This window comes from Arachis ipaensis, chromosome B9 (genome assembly GCF_059453495.1).
Source record: "Arachis ipaensis isolate K30076 ecotype BB chromosome B9, ASM5945349v1, whole genome shotgun sequence".
Lineage (NCBI taxonomy): Eukaryota > Viridiplantae > Streptophyta > Magnoliopsida > Fabales > Fabaceae > Arachis > Arachis ipaensis.
The window spans coordinates 135,634,474-135,658,661 of NC_142444.1; the positions used below are offsets into that span (position 1 = coordinate 135,634,474).

The 24,188-nt window shown below is 42.7% G+C and overlaps 1 non-coding gene across 1 annotated transcript; it reads left to right on the forward strand.

The window, feature by feature from the left end:
• Positions 1 to 270: 270 nt before the first annotated feature.
• LOC148546451 (small nucleolar RNA R71) lies at positions 271 to 378 on the forward strand. Its single transcript, XR_015902068.1, has one exon. It is a non-coding gene; the product is annotated as a small nucleolar RNA R71 (small nucleolar RNA).
• Positions 379 to 24,188: the final 23,810 nt, after the last annotated feature.

The following is a 24,188-nucleotide window of genomic DNA, read 5'->3' on the forward strand; positions in this document are numbered from 1 at the left end:
ATTGACTTGCTGAGTCAATATTTTATTCTGAGCCAATGTGGCATTCAGAATATCAATTTCAAGAACTCCCTTCTTCATAGGCGTCCCATTACTCACAGGATTCCTCTCAGAAGTGTACATGAACTGGTTATTAGCAACCATGTCAATGAGTTCTTGAGCTTCTGCAGGCGTTTTCTTTAGGTGTATGGATCCACCTGCAGAAGTATCCAATGACATTTTAGCCAATTCAGATAGACCATCATAGAATATATCCAGGATGGTCCATTCTGAAAGCATGTCAGAAGGACACTTTTTGGTCAGTCCTTTGTATCTCTCCCAAGCTTCATAGAGGGATTCACCTTCTTTCTGTCTGAAGGTCTGAACATCCACTCTAAGCTTACTCAGCTTTTGAGGAGGAAAGAACTTGGCTAAGAAAGCCTTGACCAGCTTATCCCAAGAGTTCAGGCTATCCTTAGGTTGAGAGTCCAACCATATTCTAGCTCTGTCTCTCACAGCAAAAGGGAAAAGCATGAGCCTGTAGACTTCAGGATCTACTCCATTAGTCTTAATAGTATCACAGATCTGCAAGAATTCAGTTAAGAACTGAAAAGGATCTTCAGATGGAAGTCCATGAAACTTGCAGTTCTGCTGCATCAGAGAAACTAATTAAGGTTTCAGCTCAAAATTGTTTGCTCCAATGGCAGGAATGGAGATATTTCTTCCATGTAAATTGGAATTAGGTGCAGTAAAGTCACCGAGCATCCTCCTTGCATTATTATTATTTTCGGCTGCCATCTCCTCTTCTTGTTCGGAAATTTCTGAAAGGTGCTTGCTAGATTGTTGTAATTTAGCTTCTCTTAGTTTCCTCTTCAGAGTCCTTTCAGGTTCTGGATCTGCTTCAACAAGAATGTTCTTGTCCTTGCTCCTGCTCATATGAAAAAGAGGGACAGAAAAATAATAATAATAGGGGTCCTTTTTACCACAGTATAGAGGTCCCTGTGTGAGTAGAAGAAAAGAAGAAGAAAAAATTCGAACACAGATGGAAGAGGGGGTTCGAATTTGGGTGAGATGAAGTGTTAGTAGATGAATAAATAAAATAGAAGGAGATAAGAGAGAGAGAGAATTTTCGAAAATAATTTTTGAAAAAGAGTTAGTGATTTTCGAAAATAGTTTTTGAAAAAGGTTAGTAATTTTCGAGAATTAAAATCAAAAATTAAAATAATTAGTTAATTAAAAAGAAATTTTGAAAAAGAGGGAAGATATTTTCGAAAATTAGAGAGAGAGAGTTAGTTAGGTAGTTTTGAAAAGGATAAGAAACAAACAAAAAGTTAGTTAGTTAGTTGAAACAAATTTGAAAATCAATTTTGAAAAGATAAGAAGATAAGAAGTTAGAAAGGATATTTTAAAATCAAATTTTGAAAAAGATAAGATAAAGAGATATTTTTGAAAAGATATGATTGAAATTAGTTTTGAAAAAGATTTGATTTTTAAAATCACAATTAATGACTTGATTCACAAGAAATCACAAGATATGATTCTAGAGCTCAAAGTTTGAATCTTTCTTAACAAGCAAGTAACAAACTTGAAATTTTTGAATCAAAACATTAATTGATGATGTTATTTTCGAAAATTAGGAGATAAAGATAAGAAAAAGATTTTTGAAAAATATTTTTAAAATTTTCGAAAATAAATAAGAAAAATGAGAAAGATTTGATTTTTGAAAAAGATTTTGAAAAAGATAAGATTTTTAAATTGAAAATTTGATTTGACTCATAAAAACAACTAGATTTTAAAAAATTTTGAAAAAGTCAACTCAAATTTTCGAAATTTATGAGTGAAAAAGGGAAAGATATTTTTTTTTATTTTTGAATTTTTAATGATGAGAGGGAAAAACATGAAAAAGACTCAATGCATGAAAATTTTGGATCAAAATGCATGCAAGAATGCTATGAATGTCAAGATGAACACCAAGAACACTTTGAATGTCAAGATGAACATCAAGAACTTATTTTTGAAAAATTTTTAATGCAAAGAAAACATGCAAGACACCAAACTTAAAAATTTTTCATGTATAGACATTATGAATGCAAGAATGCATATGAAAAACAAGAAAAGACACAAAACATGAAAACATCAAGATCAAATAAGAAGACTTACCAAGAACAACTTGAAGATCATGAAGAACACTATGAATGCATGAATTTTTCGAAAAATGCAAGATGAGTATCCAATTGACACCAAACTTTCAACTTGACTCAAGACTCAAACAAGAAACATGAAATATTTTTTATTTTTATGATTTTATGATTTTTTTGGATTTTTTCGAAAATTATTTGAAAAATAAAAATAAGGATTCCAAAATTTTTAATATGAATTCCAGGAATCTTGTAATCTTAGTCTAAAGCTCCAATCTGAGGGTTAGACATGGTTTAATAGCCAGTCAAGCTTTAGAAGATATTTATACTTTCCATGTATAGAGCAACTAAGTGTGTGAGAATCAACAAGCTCTTGTGATGATAAGTTGAAACCCCAGTCCAAAAGATTAGACATGGCTTACAGTCAGCCAGGATTCAACAAATCATCATGAAACACTAGAATTTATTCTTAAAAATTCTGAAGAAAAATATATTTTTGAAAAGATTTATATTTTTTTTGAAAACAGATGAGAAGTTTTTGAAAGGTTTTTAAAAAATTTTTTGAAAATAAAACAAAAAGAAAATTACCTAATCTGAGCAACAAGATGAACCGTCAGTTGTCCAAACTCGAACAATCCCCGGCAACGGCGCCAAAAACTTAGTGCACGAAATTGTGATCTCAGGCAACGGCGCCAGAAACTCTGTGCGCACGTCTTAATAAATTGTTTTTCATTCACAACTTCGATACAACTAACCAGCAAGTGCACTGGGTCGTCCAAGTAATAAACCTTACGTGAGTAAGGGTCGATCCCACGGAGATTGTTGGTATGAAGCAAGCTATGGTCACCTTGTAGATCTCAGTCAGGCGGATATAAAATAGTTATGGAGTTTTCGAAATTTAATAATAAAATAAGGATAGAAATACTTATGTAAATCATTGGTGAGAATTTCAGATAAGCGCATAGAGATGCTTTCGTTCCTCTGAACCTCTGCTTTCCTGCTGTCTTCATCCAATCAATCTTACTCCTTTCCATGGCTGGCTTTATGTAAGGACATCATCGTTGTCAATGGCTACTTTTTATCCTCTCTGGAAAATGGTCCGATGCGCTGTCACTGCATGGCTAATCGTCTGGAGGCATCACCCTTGTCAATGGCTGCATCCCATCCTCTTGTGAAAATGGTCCAAATGCTCTGTCACAGCACGGCTAATCATCTGAGGTTCTCGATCATACTGGAATAGGATTCACCCTCCTTTTGCGTCTGTCACTACGCCCAGCACTCGCGAGTTTGAAGTTCGTCACAGTCATTCAATCCCAGAGTCCTACTCGGAATACCACAGACAAGGTTTAGACTTTCCGGACTCTCATGAATGCCGCCATCAATCTAGCTTATACCACGAATATTCTGATTAAGAGATCCAAGAGATACTCATTCAATCTAAAGTAGAACGGAAGTGGTTGTCAGGCACGCGTTCATAGGGAATGATGATGATTGTCACGTTCATCACATTCAGGTTGAAGTGTGAATGAACATCTTAGAAGCGGAACAAGTTGAATTGAATAGAAAAACAGTAGTACTTTGCATTAATCTTTGAGGAACAGCAGAGCTCCACACCTTAATCTATGGAGTGCAGAAACTCTACCGTTGAAAATACATAAGTGAATATAGGGTAAACATGGCCGAGTGGCCAGCCTCCCATGGAGGTCTAGGAACGAAACATCCCAAGATGTCTAATACAATAGTAAACAGTCCTATTTATACTAAACTAGTTACTAGGGTTTACAGAAGTAAGTAATTGATGCATAAATCCACTTCCGGGGCCCACTTGGTGTGTGCTTGGGCTGAGCTTGAATGTTACACATGCAGAGGCTCTTTCTGGAGTTGAACGCCAGGTTGTAACGTATTTCTGGCGTTCAACTCTGGTTTGTGACGTGTTTCTAGCGTTTAACTCCAGACAGCAGCGTAGAAATGGCGTTCAACGCCCTTTTACGTCGTCTAAACGCGGCCAAAGTATGGACTATTATATATTGCTGGAAAGCCCTGGATGTCTACTTTCCAACGCAATTGGAAGCGCTCTATTTTAAGTTTTGTAGCTCCAGAAAATCCACTTTGAGTGCAGGGAGGTCAGAATCCAATAGCATCAGCAGTCCTTCTTCAACCTCTGAATCTGATTTTTGCTCAAGTCCCTCAATTTCAGCCATAAAATACCTGAAATCACAGAAAAACACACAAACTCATAGTAAAGTCTAGAAATGTGAATTTAACATAAAAACTAATGAAAACATCCCTAAAAGTAACCAGATTCTACTAAAAACATACTAAAAACAGTGCTAAAAAGCGTATAAATTATCCGCTCATCAGTAATCCAACACTTATAACGAAAAACAAAAATTAAACTAACTAACTAACTAAAAGAAGTGGTTATGGATGGTGTTTGGTAGTGTTGGGTGATGATTGAGGGGTGGAAAGAGAAGAGAAGAAGGAAAGAAATGGAAAGAAGAGAAGAAAAGAAGGTGGGTGAAACATGGCAATCCACGCGTGCGCGTCATGTGCGCGTAAGCGTGGATTGATGAAATGGAAGTGACACGTACGCACGGCTAACGCGTACGCGTGCATGACAAAGCAGAGAGTCAACGCGTACGCGCAAGGTACACTTGCGCATGCCTTGGGGCACAAAGTTGGCACACTTCAGGCATAACTCTTGGGTGAATGTATAGGAAGTGGAAAAATTCAATCCACGCATACACGTACATGACGCGTACGCGTACATGACGCGTGCGCGTGGATGGTCGAAATTTCTTGATGCACGCGTATGCGTAGAGTGCGCGTGTGCGTGGGTGGTGCTCTATTTTTTTCAAAAATTTTTCTATGTTTTTGCACCAAACCAAGCATTCCAAACCTCCAAACAACTACCAAAACACCACAAAACCTTATTTAACACACTAAACTACCAAACAAACTTAACAAATCAATCAAAACATGAAATTAAACCTATTTTACCAATATGTACAAAAGAGAAAAATGAAATGATATTATCATGGTGGAGGTGTCTCCCACCTAGCACTTTTGTTTATTGTCCTTAAGTTGGACTTATGGAGAGTTATCCATCAAGGTGGCTTGTGCTTGAATCCATCCTTGAACATCCACCAATGCTTGGACTTCCATTACGCTTCATCATTCAAAGTTAATAACTCCAAGCCTTGATGAAGTTCTTCACAAACCATGGGCTCCCAAAGTTGATCTTCCTTGTGCGATCCGGGATCCCACACTTTGTTTTCACATCCGTCCTTGAGTTGATCATAGTGATTTCCTCCGAGTGGCAAGAGAGATGAATTCTCATGGAAGCACCAAACTATCCTCCTAGACCCATTCAATTGAGCACTACACCAATCTATGCTCCTCAATTTTGAGCTTCCAACCATAATGAGCCTAGACTTACAACACCAACCACTAAACATCCTCCTCTTATGCTTAATTCCACAAAGCGCCCTAAGTTGGCCATCCGTCTCAAGCAAACCATATTCAAGTGGGATAATAAAGCTAAGAGTTAGAAGTTTTACCACTCAAATGAAGGATTAGATGACAACCTAGGTGGAGGAGTTTCTAATGATTTTAACAAGGCACGCTCTACTCCCATCCATCCTCTCCTTGAGGCTTCCACCACTTGGCAAGGTTCTTCAAGCTTTACCTCTTGCCAAGCTTCCTCAAGTTCACATTCTTCTTCACCAATGTCCTCTAGCACATCCCCATCAATCAAATCATACATAGGAGGTTGAGTAAAATCTACCTCATCATCAATTTCAAGTATAATGGGAAAGGATTCCTCAAATTCAAAAGGATCATATGTTGATGCGGAGTCATCATAAATAGGAGGGCCTATTGATTGGAACACTTCTTCCAAATCTTCGATCACATTGTGTCTTGGAGGTTGTGCACTCTCCTCCTCAACATCAACTTCGAACTCCATGGAAGAAGGCTCTTCAATTTGTGATTCCTCTATGTACTCAACATATCCTAAGGCTCCAACCACTACTTCCTCTTGTTCAATAATCTTTACCTCCTCCTCTTGTTGCATTTCTTGCTTTAACTCTTCTTCCTCACCATGGAGCTTCAAGTTCACTCCCTCACTAGGCTCCTTGATTATTTCTCCACATTCAACAATGGGGGTACTTATGGTGCATGAGCTTAGGTGGGATGTTAGGTGACTCACGACTTCTACCATACTAGCTATCCTTGCTCTTAGCTCCTTAAACTTATTTTCATCCTCCTCTTGTCGCCTTAAGATGCGAGATTCAAGGTCTCTCAATTCTAACATGAAGGCTTCATCGGGAGGTGATGGTGGAAGAGAGGGTTCATTCTTTGAGGGAAGATTGTTGTAATTGGAAGGTGGTTCGTATTGGTGGAATTCTTGAGGTGGTATGTGTGGAATTTGTAATTCTTGGAAGTATTGGTATTGGGATGGTGATGGTTCTAGATGTGGTTCATATGGTGGTTGGTATGATGGGTATGGTTATGGTCATATGGAGTTAAATTATGGTGTGAGGCATGTGAGTATGGTGTAGGGCTATATTGTGGAGTGGGATCATATGCATATGATGATTGTGGTTGACAACCACAATGAGGGTCATCACACACATTAGATTGATACGCATTAGGATCAGGATTATACCCATAAGAGTTCGGAGGAGGTTCTTGCCAAGAAGGTTGTCCATAAGCTTGGAGTTCCTCCCATTCTCGATTTCTAAATCCTTGATGTATATCCTCATTGGAGCTTCCATTTTCTACAACATAGTTTGAACTACACTCGCCAAAAGGATGAGAATTCATAGTGAAAGAGGAAATAAAAACAAGTATTAATAAGAAACAAATAAAAAAATCCTAAACTAGCAAAAACTAACAAACAAACCAAAATTCAAGCTATTCACAATATATACAATAGCCAATAACATAGCACCATTGCGTCCCCGGCAACGGCGCCATTAATTTGGTGTGTCAAGGATTTACACCGGTTCGGAATTCTACAAAATATTTACGTTGTTAGTATAGTCTAAACCGATAGTCAATCCTCGAATCAAATTAAATTTATGGTTTTGTCACAAAGAACAAACCCCAAATAAGAATTAACCGAAGTATTTAAACTCCGGGTCGTCTCCCTAGGAAGCAATAAAGTGGTTAGTTATTGGCTATAAGGGGTTTAGGGTTTAGGGTTTAGGGTTTAGGGTTTAGGGTTTAGGGTTTAGGGTTACCCAATGACTCAAGTTTACCCAATTCCCTTAGCTTAGACCGAGTCAACAAAACTACTCAAAAACTAAAGAGAACATTTCATCAAACACATAGAGTGCAATAGAAGTAAACATCATAAATTGCAAGAATAGTAAAATCTACCAACTACTAATTGCAAAGAAAGTAAGATCACAATTTAATTCATCAATAAAAGAAACATCAACATCAAATTGCATAAAATGTAAACTAAATCCAACATGAGTTCATCATCACAAAAGAGAGCAAAATGAGAAATTAACTTTACAACTAAGAAGATCAAGATGTAGAAATGAGAAATTATAAAGAAAACAAGATGAGATCAAGGAATTAAACATGGATCTATGACAATTTAACCTAATCCTAACCTAATTCTAGAGAGAAGAAGGAGCTTCTCTCTCTAGAAAACTAACTAAAGGCTCATCTTGGCTAAACTAATTGCTCCCCCTTGCTTGGACTTCAATTCTACATGAAATACACTCAGAAACAAGTTGGATTTGGGCCTGGGCAGCTCAGAAATCGCCCCCAGCGTTTTGCCTTTAAGTGGGTCACGTGAGAATATCGGCGCGTACACGCCATGTGCGTGTGTGCGTCGATTTGGCCGATTCTTCATCCGCGCGGACACGTCATATACGCGTGCGCGCCTTGTACGCGTGCGCGTCCTTATGTGAAATCACTTCGGCGCTTGCGCGCTTTGTACGCGTGCGCGTCCTTTGATGTATTCCGAATCTTTGTTTCTTCATGCATTCTCCACTTTGTATGCTTTTCTCCTATTTTCTTCCATCTAATACTTGCCTTATGAACCTGAAATCACTTAGCAAACACATCAAGGCATCGAATGAAATTAAAGTGAATCAAAATCACCAATTTAAGGGCCTAAAAAGCAAGTTTTTACACTTAAGCACAAATCACGGGAGAATTACAAAACCATGCTATTTTATTGAATAAATGTGGAAAAAAGATGGTAAAATCCCCTAAAATAAGCACAAGATAAATCACAAAATCAGGGTTTATCACCCTTGAAGGGGGTTTGTAAGATTGGTGGTTTTGAAAGAGTTTCTTTAATAATTGTGAATGCTTGTTCGCAGTCATCAGTCCATTCGAAAGCTTTTTTCTCTTTTAAAGTTTGGAAAAAACATAAGGACTTAGAAGCCAGGCAAGGTAAAAATCTAGAGAGTGCAGCAAGTTTCTCTGTTAACCATTGTACTTCTTTGATGGTTTGTGGGCTTGTCATATCTAAAATAGCTCGACATTTTTCTGGATTCGCCTCGATACCTCGGCTAGTGAGCATGAAGCCGAGGAATTTGCCGCTCTGGATGCCAAATGCGCATTTCTCGGGATTTAACCGCATGTTGTATTTTCTTAGTTGACCGAAGATTTCTGCAAGGTCATCAAGGTGATTGTTGCTAAACTTTGTCTCGGCGACCATATCATCAACGTAGACCTCAATGTTCCTGCCGATTTGTTTGGTGAAGACTTTGTCCATTAGACGTTGATATGTTGCACATGCATTCTTAAGGCCAAATGGCATGACTTTATAACAATAGTTTCCATATTCAGTAATAAAGGTTGTCTTATTTTGATCGGATGGATGCATTTGGATCTGGTTATAGCCAGAATATGCATCCATAAAGCTAAGTTTTTCATAACCAGAGGCATTATCAACTAAGCAATCAATAAAGGGCAAAGGATAGGAATCTTTGGGGGCATGCTTTGTTGAGATCGGTGAAATCAACACACATGCGCCATTTACCGTTATGTTTTTTCACCATGATGACATTTGTCAGCCATGTTGTGAATTTGATTTCTTGGATGAAGTCGGCGTTGATGAGCTTCTTGGTTTCTTTTAGGGAAGCTTGGTTGCGGTCATGGCCGATGTTTCTCTTTTTCTGTACTACAGGTCGGACAGATGGATCTAGTGCCAGCTTGTGGGATATGATGGATGGATCGATACCTGGCATATCAGCTGGAGTCCAAGCAAACAGGTCGGCATTTTGTTGTAAAAATGCTCGAAATGAGGATTTCTCTTCTGAGGATAATGTGGAGCCGACGTAAGTGAATTTTTCCGAGCTTTCTGTGAAATAGATTTCATGCAGGCCTTCTGTTAGGGTCGGTCTTTCAAGGGTTCCTGCTCTTAGATCATGATTGGCTAGAGCTGGTAGGTTGTCCATGCTGCCGATGTTGTGAACATAGGCTTTTGTGTTTGAGTTAGGTCTTTTAAAACTTTTGTTGTAGCATTCCCTGGCTTCTCGAGAATCACTGTGAATGGTTGCGATTGTGTTATCCTGCAAAGGAAACTTAACACAGATGAATTGTAGAGACTATGGTGCCGAACCTATTTAAAAAAGGTCGGCCAAGTATTAAATTGTATGGATTAAAGCAATCACAACTAAGTATTGAATGTCTGAGGCTTTTGATGAAGGAAACTCACCGAGTGTGGTTTGTAACCACACAGAGCCCATAACCGGGACTCTCTCACCTGAGAAACCAACCAGGTCTCCAGTGGAAGGTTGGAGGATGTTGCTGCTCAGTTTCATCTTCTGGAATGTGGAGTAGAAGAGGACATGGGCACTGCTCCCAAAGTCCAGTAAAACCTTTTTGACTAGTAGATCTCCGAGCTACAGGGAAATCACGACTAGGTCGTCTAGATTAGCTACATTGTTGTTATGGTCGGCTATCTGGAATGTTATCTATGGAAAGTGTGGTAGTATGTGCTGTTGAGTTTGATCGACTTCGATGAAAAGCATAGCTTGGTTAGATCGCTTTCTTGCTGAGCTTGTGGCTCCTCCACTTGCAAAACCTCCGAAAATACAGTTAATGATACGTCTTAGTTGGTCGGGATGGTTGTTATTCGGTCGGTCTTTATCTCGGCCATGTTGTGTCGTCGAGCTTTGGTCACCAGAGGGGGGTGCTCGTCACTGTATGTGGCCGCCGATATACTTGTCCAGGTGACCTTGCTGAGCTAATCGCTCCAGAAGGTCTTTGGTGATGACACACTCGCCGGTGGTGTGTCCGTGCTTTTGGTGGAAAGAGCAGTATTTTGATCTGTCCGCGCTTTTTGAATCTGGGTAGCTGCCGGCTTTTCTTGGCGGTTTGATCAACTTTGAATTCAAGATCTCCTTGATGATGTCGTCGCACTTGGTGTTGAATTGAGTGTAGGATTCATATCGCGGAGTTGGTTTGAAGTTCTTCTTGTTGTCTCGTGTTTTGTCGTCGTCTCTGTAGTGTGGTTTTTCTGTCTTCCGAGCTTGTCGGAGTTCCTTGATGTCGATTTGACCTTTAGCCTTCTCACGGAACTCGGCCATAGTTTTACGTTTGGCCACAGCAATGGTTTCCTGGAATTTCCCTAGTCGAAGTTCGCTTTTTATTGCGTGCAGTTCCACCTCGGGGTGGAGGTTGGGTATACTCATGGCTATCTTTGTGAAGCGCGTCATATAGTCCATAAGGCTTTCGTACTGGCCTTGCTTGATTGTATTCAGGTAATCGGAGTCGTGTAGGTAGATGGCCGATCCAGCAAAGTGCTCCTCAAAGGGCTTTGATAGGTCTCGAAAGCGAGAAATAGAACCTGCAGGCAAAGAACAAAACAAATCAAGTGCAGGACCGTCTAAGTAAGATGGAAAGCAATGACATAAAACTTTATCAGATGCACTATTTACTATCATTATGGAGGTAAACTTTTTGATGTATTTCTTCGGATCACCTAACCCATCATAGGGAGTTAGGGTGGTCGGCAGAGTGAACCTCCTGGGTAACACGAAATTCATCACCTCGGCCGTGAATGGCCCAGGGGAGCTTTCTTGATTGTCGTCCTCGTTGTCTGGCCAACCTTCCTCATTATGCTCGGGTTGCTCCTCTTCGTGCTGAGCAGTTTCAGAGACGTGTGTCGGCCCTGACTGATGCTCGGCTTCTTCTATCTGTTCTTGACGATCGTTGTTGTTTTCGATTCGGGTGTTGTTCAAGTTAGCAATTTGATTTGCCATTCTTTAGTTCTCTTCGGCCATGCGCTGGTTGGCTTGCCGTAACTCGGTCACCATCTGAAGGAGTTCGGATGGTGTGGGTGGAAGCTGTTCTTGTATGGATATATGGAAGGGATTATATTCTCGGCCCCACGGTGGACGCCAGTTGTTCTTGTATGGATACCTGAAGGGAGAGCTCGGTCCCGGGGAATCGACGCCGAACTGTTATCTTCGGTGCCGACCTTCGAGTTTCTGTGGAAGTCCGAGCTATTCTCCGAGGAGATGTCTGATTGCGCAGAGCGTGAGTAAGGAACAAGGGGGGAGTGTACCTGCAAAGGCACTCTGAAACTTAAGTCAGTATTGAGAATTCAATGTCTCTATAAGATAGAATACTATACCTTTATAGGTGAAGTAAGGTCGGTTACATCTTTGTTGGTCTTCGGAATTGAAGAGCAATGATTAGGCTTTTATGGATCATCCCGTTACTTCGGACGTTTCAGGATAAAATCCGATGGGTCTGGTTGTAACGTAAGTTACCGATTAATGACGTTGATTGCCGATTAATAACGTAACGCCGAACTATGATGCATTCTACTGAGTTATGACTACTCATAATGCCGAGTTATGACTTGATATTTGTAACGGTCGGATCAAGATTGATTTTTTATTTAAATATAAAAATAAAATAAATGAAAAACAGTGTTTTTTTAGAAAAAAACACCTCATACAAATTCTATTAAATTCTACCTGTCAAAGTGTGCCGATCTACTTTTTCCTACTCGCTACTTTCCAGCGTGTATATATATATATATATATATATATATATTGTTCGGTTGGTCGGTTACCGGATGGTTCGGGTTTGGACTTCTGGGAAGTGGTAGGGGCTCGCCAGGTCGTGGACTGCCGGGCTGGTGTATGCGAGGTCCCGAGTACTTCGTGTTAAAAAGGGGGGTGTTCACCTGCAAAGACACTCCGACGCTCTTGTCAGTAAATGTGCAGGCGAAAAGGGATGATGTGATATGTGACGTACCTTGGGGGAAGGGTAAATCCTTCCCCTTATATATTGTGTCAGGGGTGGGCCCTGCAAGGACAGGCCCACTTTCTCTGGGACGTTCTCCCACAGCCGTGAATGAGCTGTCTGGGACGCGTGTCCGGGTTGGTTGCGGGGCGCCTCACCCGTGACCGTCCGGGTCGGGTGGCGCTCGGGTCGGGCCAACCCGTGGAGGATTTGGGCCAGGCCGTAACAGTGTCCCCACGCGCCAGTGATAGTCGTGGGAGCTATCAGTGGCGTGTTACTTCGCGTTTCATTCATCATCGTTAGGTCGGCCGCTCGTGGAAGGGACATGCCCCCTGCGCGCATGTCTCTTGGTTGCTAAGGCAACCGTTTGTCACCTCGTTCCTCGCGCTGAGCATTAAATGCTCATAATGGGTTGCAAAACCCCGTGTGTAAATACTATTTTGCCCCCAAGTCTTTTGCGCTTTCTGAGTGGTAGTTTTAAATAGTTTACCTCCCACTTTTTTTTTTCTTTTTACGCTCCTGTTTCTTCCATTTCCTTGTTATCTCCCTCTTCTTCCCTCAGAAATTCTAGAGCGTTGTTGCAGTTTCTTCGAACATCTTCCTCTCATCCTTCCAGGTTTCGTAACAAATTCAGGTAATCCTCGGACTTCTCTCTTTTCTGCTATGTTATTGTGTGTTTGCTGTTTGTATTTACTTGTTCTTGCTGTCTTGTTTGGAATTTGTTGCTATATGATCTTTTGATGCTAGGTAGGCATGTTAGGGGAAGGGTACCATTCCAGAGTAGGTTTTTAGGTGGCTTTCGGGATAGGTGTAGCTTTGGCCATGCTCGATCTTAATTGTTGAATAGGATAAACGTAGTTTTTGGGTTTTTCCGGGCTCCCGACCTCATAGACTAATGGAGTGGTACCCCCACTGTAGGTATGCCTCGCATCGTCTTCCGGGCTTCCACCTCCGAGGCGAACTATGACCCCTACGCCTGGGTGACTTCAGACGTAAAGGACTCGTCGAACCAGATGGATCTGGAGGATTTGATGGAGTTCCGGCAAGCCGGGTATCTATGCGGGGGGACAGATGAGGAGACCAATTACGAGACCTTCGTCCCTGCGCCCAACGAGCAATTGTACGAGATTAATTTCCGTTCTCCCCGGGTCGCCAACTGGATTTGGTTTTACAAAGCCATGTTCACCCAGGTCGGCGTCCGCTTGCCGTTCTCCGATTTTCAGATGTCTCTCCTTAATCGGATATCCGTGTCGCCGTCGCAACTCCATCCGAACAGCTGGGCTTCTATCCGCTGTTTCGAGATGGTTTGTGAATATCTCGAGCTGCCGGCGTCAGTGGATGTCTTCCTCTTCTTTTTCAACCTTACCAACCCCTCCAAAAAAGGAAAGCGAGGAAAGGGTTTCTGTCTTTCCGGTCTACCCAAGGCCGGAGGATATTTGGCCTGTTCGATGACTTTTATCATGGGTTCAAGGACAAATTCTTCAAAGTACGCCCTGTTAAAGGTCGCCATCCCTTTTGGTTATCGTTAGAGGGGGAACGCCTCATCCCGACTTATTAGAGTTTTGGGGCGGGGTCTAATTCTTTCATCAAGGTGACCTACAAGGGAATGTCCCCTGTAAATAAAAGGATTGCCGATGTGTTGTTTGCTATTTTTGGAAAGAACCCCGTGAACCCCCACCTCCTCATGGGTGAACGGGAGTCTGTCAGGAATTATATTTGTGAGCTGTTCTGCCTTTGTGTTTTTGCATTGTTCGTTGTTTGGTTTGTTCTTTCCGACTTCACGACTAACGTATTTGTTTTTCTATTGCAGTGGAGATGTCTGCCTCGGTGACTGGACTCGAAAATTTAGTCAAGACCTTCTTGGAGGACAGTGATGACGAGAAGGTCGACGAGAAGGACGCCGGGAAATCGGATGGCCCTTCTGGGGAGAAGGGGAATCAGGCTGTGCCCTCTCCCCAAGACACCACAATGTTCGAAAAGAATCCGGCCGAGGTGCAGGCTTCCCCCATTCCCGAAGAGGCTGCCGTTGGCGGGCACTTGTCTTCTACCCACCAAGACTATGATGATGTGGAACTTGTTCATACTCTTAAGAAGCGGAGGGCATCTGCCAGCCCGGAAGGAACTCTCACCATTATGGAACGAAATTTTGATGCTACGAAATTCATCGACTCCCAGCTGATCCCTGGCACGGAGGACCACTTCCATGGTACCGATTTGGCAGGTCAGGCGAGGTGGATGTATCGTACTCTGCTCCGCGAGGCTGTGATAGCTCGGAAAGTCGAGTTCGAGTTGTCGGGGATGCAGGCGCTTCGAAGAAGACTTGAATCCTCTGCCCAGGCCAATAACGACTTCAAAGTTCAAGTTGAGTCGCTCCGGGGGCAGCTGTCCGAGGTAGGGGAGAAGCTCAAGGCTGCCGAGGAGAAGGCGGCATCTACCGAGGAGAAATTGAAGACTTCCGATGAGTCGGTGGCCCGTTTAGCCGAGCGGGAGATGTCCTTGGAGAGCCAGCTGAACGCCGCTTAAGGTCGGGTGGCGGCCTTAGAGAAGGAGTGCAACCAGGCCGTTTCGTCGGCTAAGGCTGCCAAAGTCGAGGTCGAAGAGCTTAAGAGGAAGCACAAGGCGACCAAGGAGCAAGGGAAGAACGCAATCTTCATGACTGAGGATGCTCTGAAGGCTCAAGTGAAAGTTGTGGCCCCTGACTTTGATACGTCGGCTATCGGGGTCTTCAAAATGATCCAAGACGGCAAGATTGTTGACATGCCTCGGAAATGATTTCTTGTAACTTTGGTTTGGTGTGGATTTGTTGAACACTTCGTTGTGACTTTTTAACTTTATGCTTAATTGGTCGCTTGGTCGACTTATCATTATTATCGTTTATCTTGCTTGGTGTTTTGTTTTCGTTACCGTCTTTTCGGGGTGGACCTATTGCTTGTGTCCGTTTCGCCGTTTGTGTTGGTAACCCGATTGAAACCATTGTGGTTTTATTTTTGAAACCGTTGTGGTCTTATTATCGCGGCCGTTCGATATGGCTAGGGTTCCATTGGCTTCCCGGGGTTATCAATCCCGGGTTGCCGTTTACGAGCACGATCTTGTGGGGTACGCGTTGGAAGATAATAGATGGAAGAATTTGGACAAGTAAGAATTAGTCGTTAGCTAGACAAGTTCATGAACACAGTAGGCATTTGATAAAAGTAAACAATTGGGAATTAATATTTGATTAAAGTGAACCTCTACCCAGCTTATCAGGCCGCTTGGTCGGTGCACCCAAGCTACGAATAGAACCTCCTCAGGTTACCTGCGTTCCATGTTCTTGGGATTTCTCTGCCGTCGAGTCTTTCCAGCTTGTAGGCGCCTTTGCCGAGCACTTCTTTGATTCTGTAGGGACCTTTCCAATTTGCCGCCAGTTTTCCTTCTCCTGGGGTCGGTAGACCGACGTCGTTGCGTCGTAGGACGAGGTCTCTTTCCTTAAAATCCCTCCTGAGGACTTTAGTGTTGTAGCGCAGAGCTATTCTTTGTTTTAGTGCTGTTTCTGACAAGTGGGCCATCTCTCTAGTCTCTTCCACCAGGTCCTTTTCCACCGCTTCGTCTACTCCTGCGAGAAGTAACCGTGGACTCGGTTCGCCAATTTCCACGGGTATCACTGCGTCGACCCCGTACGTTAGGCGAAAGGGGGTTTCCCCGGTGGAGCTTTGCTCGGTTGTCCGGTAGGACCAGAGGACCGAAGCGAGCTCGTCGGCCCATACGCCTTTCTTGTTGTCTAAGCGCTTCTTGAGGCCTAGTAGGATGACTTTGTTTGCGGACTCCACTTGTCCGTTCGTCTGGGGATGTTCTACTGAGGAAAACTTTTGTTTTATCCCCAAGCCGGTGAGGAATTTCGTGAACTTATTGTTAGTGAACTGCGTCCTATTATCCGAAATGACGACCTCCGGGATACCGAAACGGGTTATCACCTGTCTCCACATGAACTTCCTATAATTGGATGAGGATATGCTGGCTAGTGATTCAGCCTCTATCCATTTGGTGTAGTAGTCGATGGCGACTATGAGATATTTAACTTGTCCCGGGCCAACCGGAAAAGGCCCTAAGAGGTCGACTCCCCATTGAGCGAAAGGTCGTGTGGACGTCAGTAGGCTCAGCTCGGAAGCCAGCGCTTTATGGAAGTTGGCGTTTTCTTGACACTTTACGCATTTTCTGACAAATTCTTTGGAGTCTCTCATCATTGATGGCCAGTAATATCCAGCTCGGATGAGCTTCCTTGCTAGGGCTTTGCCCCCGATGTGGTGGCCGCAGCATCCCTCGTGGACTTCTCTAAGTACATAGTTCGTCTGGTCGGGGTGTAAGCACTTCAATAGGGGTTGGCTGAGCCCCTTTCTGAACAGTTGTCCTTGTATGATTGCATATTTGGCAGCCTCCTTTCTCAACGTTTTGGTCGCTTTCTCATCATCAGGCAGCTTGCCATGTTCCAGGAAGTTTGTGATGGGGTCCAGCCAGGAGGGGCTTGACTCCGTCAAATGGAGGGCAACCGTCGGTTCCTTCACCATGCCTTGGATGAGAGACCGGTTGCCAGCTCCCGGCTTCGTGCTTGCTAATTTAGATAGGAGGTCTGCCCGTATGTTCCTTTCTCTTGGAACGTGTTGGACCGTGACCTCTTGGAACTGCCTGGTCAATTCTCTAACCTTTTCCAAATACTTTTGCAGGAGGGGGTCCCTGGCTTGATAGCTTCCGTTTACTTGCAAGGTGACGACCTGTGAATCGCTGCACACTTCCAGCCTTGTTACCCCGACTTCTCGGGCTAGGGTTAGTCCACCTAAGAGGGCTTCGTATTCCGCTTGGTTGTTCGACACCGGAAATTTGAACTTGGTCGATTGCTCGTAAATGACTCCCGCCGGGCTCTCTAAGATGACCCCAGCTCCCCCGGACGTCTGGTTGGAGGCCCCGTCTACGTGGAGCCTCCACCGTGTGCCCGTTTCCTCGTGGGGGTCACCCGTTACCTCTACCAAGAAATCTGCCATCACCTGCGCCTTGATTGCATGTCGGGGTTCATACTGCAAGTCGTATTGGGAGAGCTCGATGGCCCAAGGCCATCATCCTTCCAGCCAAATCAGGTTTTTGGACTTGGCGAATTGCTTGGTCCGTTCTCACGACTACGCGATGGCCCTGGATGTACTGCCTCAACCTTCGAGAGGAGGTTAGGAGTGTCAGCGCCAGCTTTTCCAGTTTGCTGTACCTCAGCTCTGCTCCTTGTAGAGCTCTGCTTATGAATTAAATCGGTTGCTGAGTCTTCCCTTATTCTCAAACGAGCACTGCTGCAAGGGCTTCCTCTGTTACTGCCAGGTAGAGGTAGAGTGGCTCTCCGTCCTTGGACTTCCCGAGCACCGGAGGTGCTGCTAGGATCTCCTTGAAGTGGTTGAATGCTTCCTCACATGCTGGGGTCCATTCGAATGCTATCCCCTTTTTCATCAGATTGAAGAAGGGCAGAGCTTTTGCTGCCGATGCGCCGAGGAAACGGGATAATGCCGTCAGCCTTCCTGCCCATCGTTGAACATCTTTGATACAACCCGGGCTCTTCATCTGGAGAATTGCTTGGCACTTCTCAGGGTTGGCTTCTATTCCTCTTTGGGTGATCATGAACCCTAAGAACTTCCCAGCCTCCATGGCAAAGGCGCATTTGAGCGGGTTGAGCCTCATGCCGTATTGCCGGAGGGACGCGAACACGCCCCCCAGGTCGTTTAGGAGATCGTCGGGCCGTGTGGTTTTCACGAGGATGTCGTCCACGTAGACTTCTACTGTCTTGCCTATGAGCTCGTTGAATATCTTGTTCATCAGTCTCTGGTACGTGACGCTAGCGTTTTTTAGACCAAATGGCATTACCTTGTAGCAGTAGATCCCTTCCGGCGTTATGAACGCTATTTTGTCCTCGTCGGGTCGGTGCATCGGTATCTGATTGTATCCAGAGTAGGCGTCCATGAAGCTCAGATATCGGTACCCCGCCGCCGCGTCGACGAGCGCGTCAATGTTGGGAAGGGGATAGCAGTCCTTGGGACATGCCTTGTTGAGGTCGGAATAGTCTACACACATTTTTCACCTCCCATTGTGTTTTTTCACCAAGACCACGTTCGATAGCCAAGTCGAGTAGTCCAGTTCTCGGATGAACCCTGCTTCAAGGAGGCTGGCCGTCTACCTGGCCACCTCCTCTGCCCTTTCCTGCGACATCTTCCTCCTCCTCTGGGCCACTGGCTTAGCCTCTGGCTTGATGGCCAGATAGTGTGACATGAGCTGGGGGTCTATCCCTGGCATGTCGGCTGGCGTCCAAGCAAAGAGGTCAGCATTCGCTCTGATCATCTCCATCAAAGGTTCCTTTAGTTCATGGGGGAGATTTCTATTTATGAATGTGAACTTCTCCTCCCCATCACCGACCCTAAACTTTTCCAAGTCCCCCTCTGGCTCGGGCCTGGGCTTGTCGTCTATTCTGGCATCCAGGTCGGCAAGGAAAACCCCTGATGCTTCTTTGGACTTTTTCCTGAGAGAGAGACTGGCGTGGTCGCAAGCGACTGCCGTTTCCAACTCCCCTCTGATGGATCCTACGGATCCGTCATCAGTAATAAACTTCATTACGAGCAGCTTCGTACTAATCACTGCCCCAAGGTCGTTGATGGTTTTTCTCCCCAGGATGATGTTGTAGGCTGTGGAGTCTCGCAAGACTACAAAATCGGCCATTACTGTCCTTCGCCTCTGTCCTTGTCCCATGGAGGTCGGGAGGGAGATGATCCCATTCGGCTTGATGAAGTGGTCATCCAACCCTACCACACCGTGCTGGTGGATCGCTAGGTCGGCATCACGCAGTCCCAAGGCATCAAAAACGTTGCGAAACATGATGTTTGAGTCCGCCCCTGTATCCACTAGGATCCGTTTGACGAGGCTGGTTCCAACTCTGGCCGTGATGACCATGGGGGGATTTTCTGGTACCTCATCGAACCATTGGTCCTCAGGGCCGAAGGAGATGGATGGGAGTCCCCGGGAACTTCTCGCGGGTGAGGAGGAGACAGCCAGGACTTTGGCGTCTTTCTTCTGTGCCGATCTCGACCTCGGGGCGGAATTCCTCGCTGTTACCACGTTCACCACTGTGAGACCGTGGTCGTCCCCCTCTGGTTCTTGGCGTCGTCTTGTCGCCCGGGGCCTGTCCTCGCCCTCGTGATCGCGATTCCGTTTCCTCGGCTCCCTTATGAGGTGGGAGAACTCGGCAAACTTTCCATCCCTGATTGCTTGCTCCAGGGCATCCTTCAGGTCAAAACAGTCTTGGGTCTTGTACCTGTATCCCTTGTGATATTCGCAGTAAAGGCTTTTGTTTCCCCCTGTTCTGTCCTTCAGAGGTCGGGGTCTCGACAGTATCCCCTTCTCGGCTATCTGTTGATAAACCTCCGTGATTGGTGCCGTGAGGGGGTGTAGTTGGTGAATTTCCCTACTCGGGGAAATGGCTTTGGCGTCTTACTTGGACCGTCGTCCCTGGCGTGTTCCTTTTCTCTTTCTCCACCCTCGTAGTGGCGGGCTTGGTTGTAGGGGGGTTGCCGTTTGTTGGCAGCCACGACCCGGCTGACTTCTTCATCGTTAATATACTCCTTAGCGACGCATTGGATCTCCTGCATTGTCCATACTGACTTTGTGGTAAGGTGCTTTCTGAAGTCCTCGTTCAGGAGCCCGTTCGTCAAGCACAAGCTCGCCACCTAGTCCGTCAACCCGTCGATTTCCAAGCATTCATCGTTGAAGTGATCTAGGTACTTCCTGGTCAGCTCCCCGGCTCTCTGGGTCACCCCCCAGCAAATTGATCGGGTGCTTGGTGATGAGCGGATAATTTATACACTTTTTGGCATTATTTTTAGTATGTTTTTAGTAGAATCTAGTTACTTTTAGGGATGTTTTTAATAGATTTTATGTTAAATTCACATTTCTGGACTTTACTATGAGTTTGTGTGATTTTCTGTGATTTCAGGTATTTTCTGGCTGAAATTGAGGGACCTGAGCAAAAATCAGATTCAGAGGTTGAAGAAGGACTGCTGATGCTGTTGGATTCTGACCTCCCTGCACTCAAAGTGGATTTTCTGGAGCTACAGAACTCAACATGGCGCGCTTCCAATTGTGTTGGAAAGTAGACATCCAGGGCTTTCCAGCAATATATAATAGTCCATACTTTGCTCAAGTTTAGATGACGCAAACTGGCGTTCAACGCCAGCTCTCTGCCCAATTCTGGAGTTCAGCGCCAGAAATGGATCAAAAACCAGAGTTGAACGCCAGAAATGGATCCAAACCTGGCGTTCAACTCCACAAATGGCCTCTGCACGTGGAAAGTTAAAGCTCAGCCCAAGTACACACCAAGTGGGCCCCGGAAGTGGATTTATGCATCAATTACTTATTTCTGTAAACCCTAGTGACTAGTTTATTATAAATAGGACCTTTTTACTATTGTATTAGACATCTTGGGACGCCTGGTTCTTAGATCAGAGGGGCTGGCCATTCGGCCATGCCTGGACCTTTCACTTATGTATTTTTAACGGTAGAGTTTCTACACTCCATAGATAAAGGTGTAGAGCTCTGCTGTTCCTCAAAGATTAATGCAAAGTACTACTGTTTTCTATTCAATTCATCTTATTTCGCTTCTAAGATATTCATTCGTACTTCAATTTGAATGTGATGAACGTGACAATCATCATCATTCCCTATGAATGCGTGTCTGACAACCACTTCCGTTCTACCTTCGACTGAATGAGTATCTCTTAGATCTCCTAACCAGAATCTTCGTGGTGTAAGCTAGAATGATGGCGGCATTCAAGAGAATTCGGAAAGTCTAAACCTTGTCTGTGGTATTCCGAGTAGGATTCAATGAATGAATGACTGTGACGAGCTCCTAACTCGCGATTGCAGGGCGTTAGTGACAGACGCAAAAGGATAGTAAATCTTATTCCAGCATGATCGAGAACCGACAGATGAATAGCCGTGCCGTGACAGGGTGCGTTGACCATTTTCACTGAGAGGATAAGATGAAGCCATTGACAAAGGTGATGCCTCCAGACGATTAGCCGTGCCGTGACAGGGCATTGGATCATTTTCCCGAGAGATGACCGAAAGTAGCCGTTGACAATGGTGATGTATCACATAAAGCCAGCCATGGAAAGGAGTAAGACTGATTGGATGAAGATAGCAGGAAAGCAGAGGCTCAGAGGAACGAAAGCACCTCCATTCGCTTATCTGAAATTCTTACTAATGAATTACATAAGTATTTCTATCCCTATTCTATTAATTATTATTCGAAAACACCATTATCAATTTATATTTGCCTAACTGAGATTTGCAAGGTGACCATAGCTTGCTTCATACCAACAATCTCCGTGGGATTCGACCCTTACTCACGTAAGGTATTACTTGGACGACCCAGTGCACTTGCTGGTTAGTTACACGGAGTTGTGAACCATGGTCTTGGCATCATGTTTTTGGCGCCATTACCAGGGAAAGAAAGAGCAATGAATTTTACATAATTAAAGTGTAATCACGATTCCGCGTACCAAGTTTTTGGCGCCGTTGCCGGGGATTGTTCGAGTATGGACAACTGACGGTTCATCTTGTTGCTCAGATTAGGTAATTTTCTTTTTTGTTTTGTTTTCAAAAATTTTTCAAAAATCTTTCAAAACTTTTTCTTTTGTTTTCGAAAAAAAATGTTTTCAAAAATATTATTTTTCTTCAGAATTTTTAAGAATGAATTCTAGTGTTTCATGAAGCATGTTGAAGCTTATCTGGCTGTAAAGCCATACCCAAACTGCTTTGGGATTGGTCTTCAACTAATCACCTCAATAGAGTCATGCCCAATTCTTCTCGATAGGGCATGTTAGGCTTGTCATGTCTGAATTACACTCATATTTTTATTAAAGCTTGGCTGGCTATTAAGCCATGCCTGACCCTTTGATTGGAGCTTTAAGACTAACATGGCAAGATTCTTGGAATTCATATTAAAAATTTTGGAATCCTTATTTTTATTTTTCACAATAATTTTCGAAAAAAAAATTAAAAGAAAATACAAAAAAATCATAAAATCATAAAAATCAAAAATATTTTGTGTTTCTTGGTTGAGTCTTGAGTCATGTTATAAGTTTGGTGTCAATTGCATGTGCATCTTGCATTTTTTCGAAAATTCATGCATTCATAGTGTTCTTCATGATCTTCAAGTTGTTCTTGGTAAGTCTTCTTGTTTGATCTTTGCATTTGCATGTTTTGTGTCTTTTCTTGTTTTTCATATGCATTCTTGAATTCTTAGTGTCTAAGCATTAAAGAATTCTAAGTTTGGTGTCTTGCATGTTTTCTTTGCATTAAAAATTTTTCAAAAATATGTTCTTGATGTTCATCATGATATTCACGGTGTTCTTGGTGTTCATCTTGACATTCATAGCATTCTTGCATACATTCATAGTTTTGATCCATAACTTTCATGCATTGCATCATTTTTCTTGTTTTTCTCTCTCATCATAAAAATTCAAAAATCAAAAAAATATCTTTCCCTTTTTCTCTCTTAAAATTTCGAAAATTAGATTTGACTTTTTCAAAAATTTTTAAAATCTAGTTGTTCTTATAAGTCAAATCAAATTTTCAATTTAAAAATCTCATCTTTTTCAAAAATCTTTTTCAAAAATCAAATCTTTTTCATTTTTCTTAGTTATTTTCGAAAATTCTAAAAATATTTTTCAAAAATATTTTTCTTATTTTTGTACCAAATTTTCGAAAATAACAATAGCAATTAATGTTTTGATTCAAAAATTTCAAGTTTGTTACTTGCTTGTTAAGAAAGATTCAAACTTTAAGTTCTAGAATCATATCTTGTGATTTCTTGTGAATAAAGTCATTAATTGTGATTTTAAAAATTCAAATCTTTTTCAAAAACTAATTTCTATCATATCTTTTCAAAAATATCTTCTTGTCTTATCTTTTTCAAAATTTGATTTCAAAATATCTTCTCTAACTTCCCAACTTCTTATCTTTTCAAATTTGTTTCAACTAACTAACTAACTTTTTGTTTGTTTCTTAACTTTTTCAAAACTACCTAACTAACTCTCTCTCTCTCTAATTTTCGAAAATATCTTCCCTCTTTTTCAAAAATTTCTTTTTTATTAACTAATTATTTTTATTTTTGATTTTAAAAAAAAATTTTCAAAAAAAATACTAACCTTTTTCAAAAACTATTTTCGAAAATCACTAACTCTTTTTCAAAAATTGTTTTCGAAAATTCACTTCCCCCTCTCATCTTCTTCTATTTGTTTATTGATATACTAACATCTTTCCTTCAACTCTCCAAAAATCCGAACCCCCTCTCTCTCTGAGTTCAGATTTTCTTCCCTTCTTTTCTTCTACTAACACAAGGATCCCTATACTGTGGTATAAAGGATCCATATTATTATTACTATTTTTTTTTCTGTGCCCTCTTCTTTGTCATATGAGCAGGAGCAAGGACAAGAACATTCTTGTTAAAACAGATCCAGAACCTGAAAGGACTCTGAAGAAAAAATTAAGAGAAGCTAAAATACAACAATCCAGAGATAACCTTTCAGAAATTTTCGAACAGGAAGAGGAGATGGCAGCCGAAAATAATAATAATGTAAGGAAGATGCTTGGTGACTTTACTGCACCTAATTCCAATTTACATGGAAGAAGCATCTCCATTCCTGCCATTGGAGCAAACAACTTTGAGCTGAAACCTCAATTAGTTTCTCTGATGCAGCAGAAATGCAAGTTTTATGGACTTCCATCTGAAGATCCTTTTCAGTTCTTAACTGAATTCTTGCAGATACGTGATACTGTTAAGAC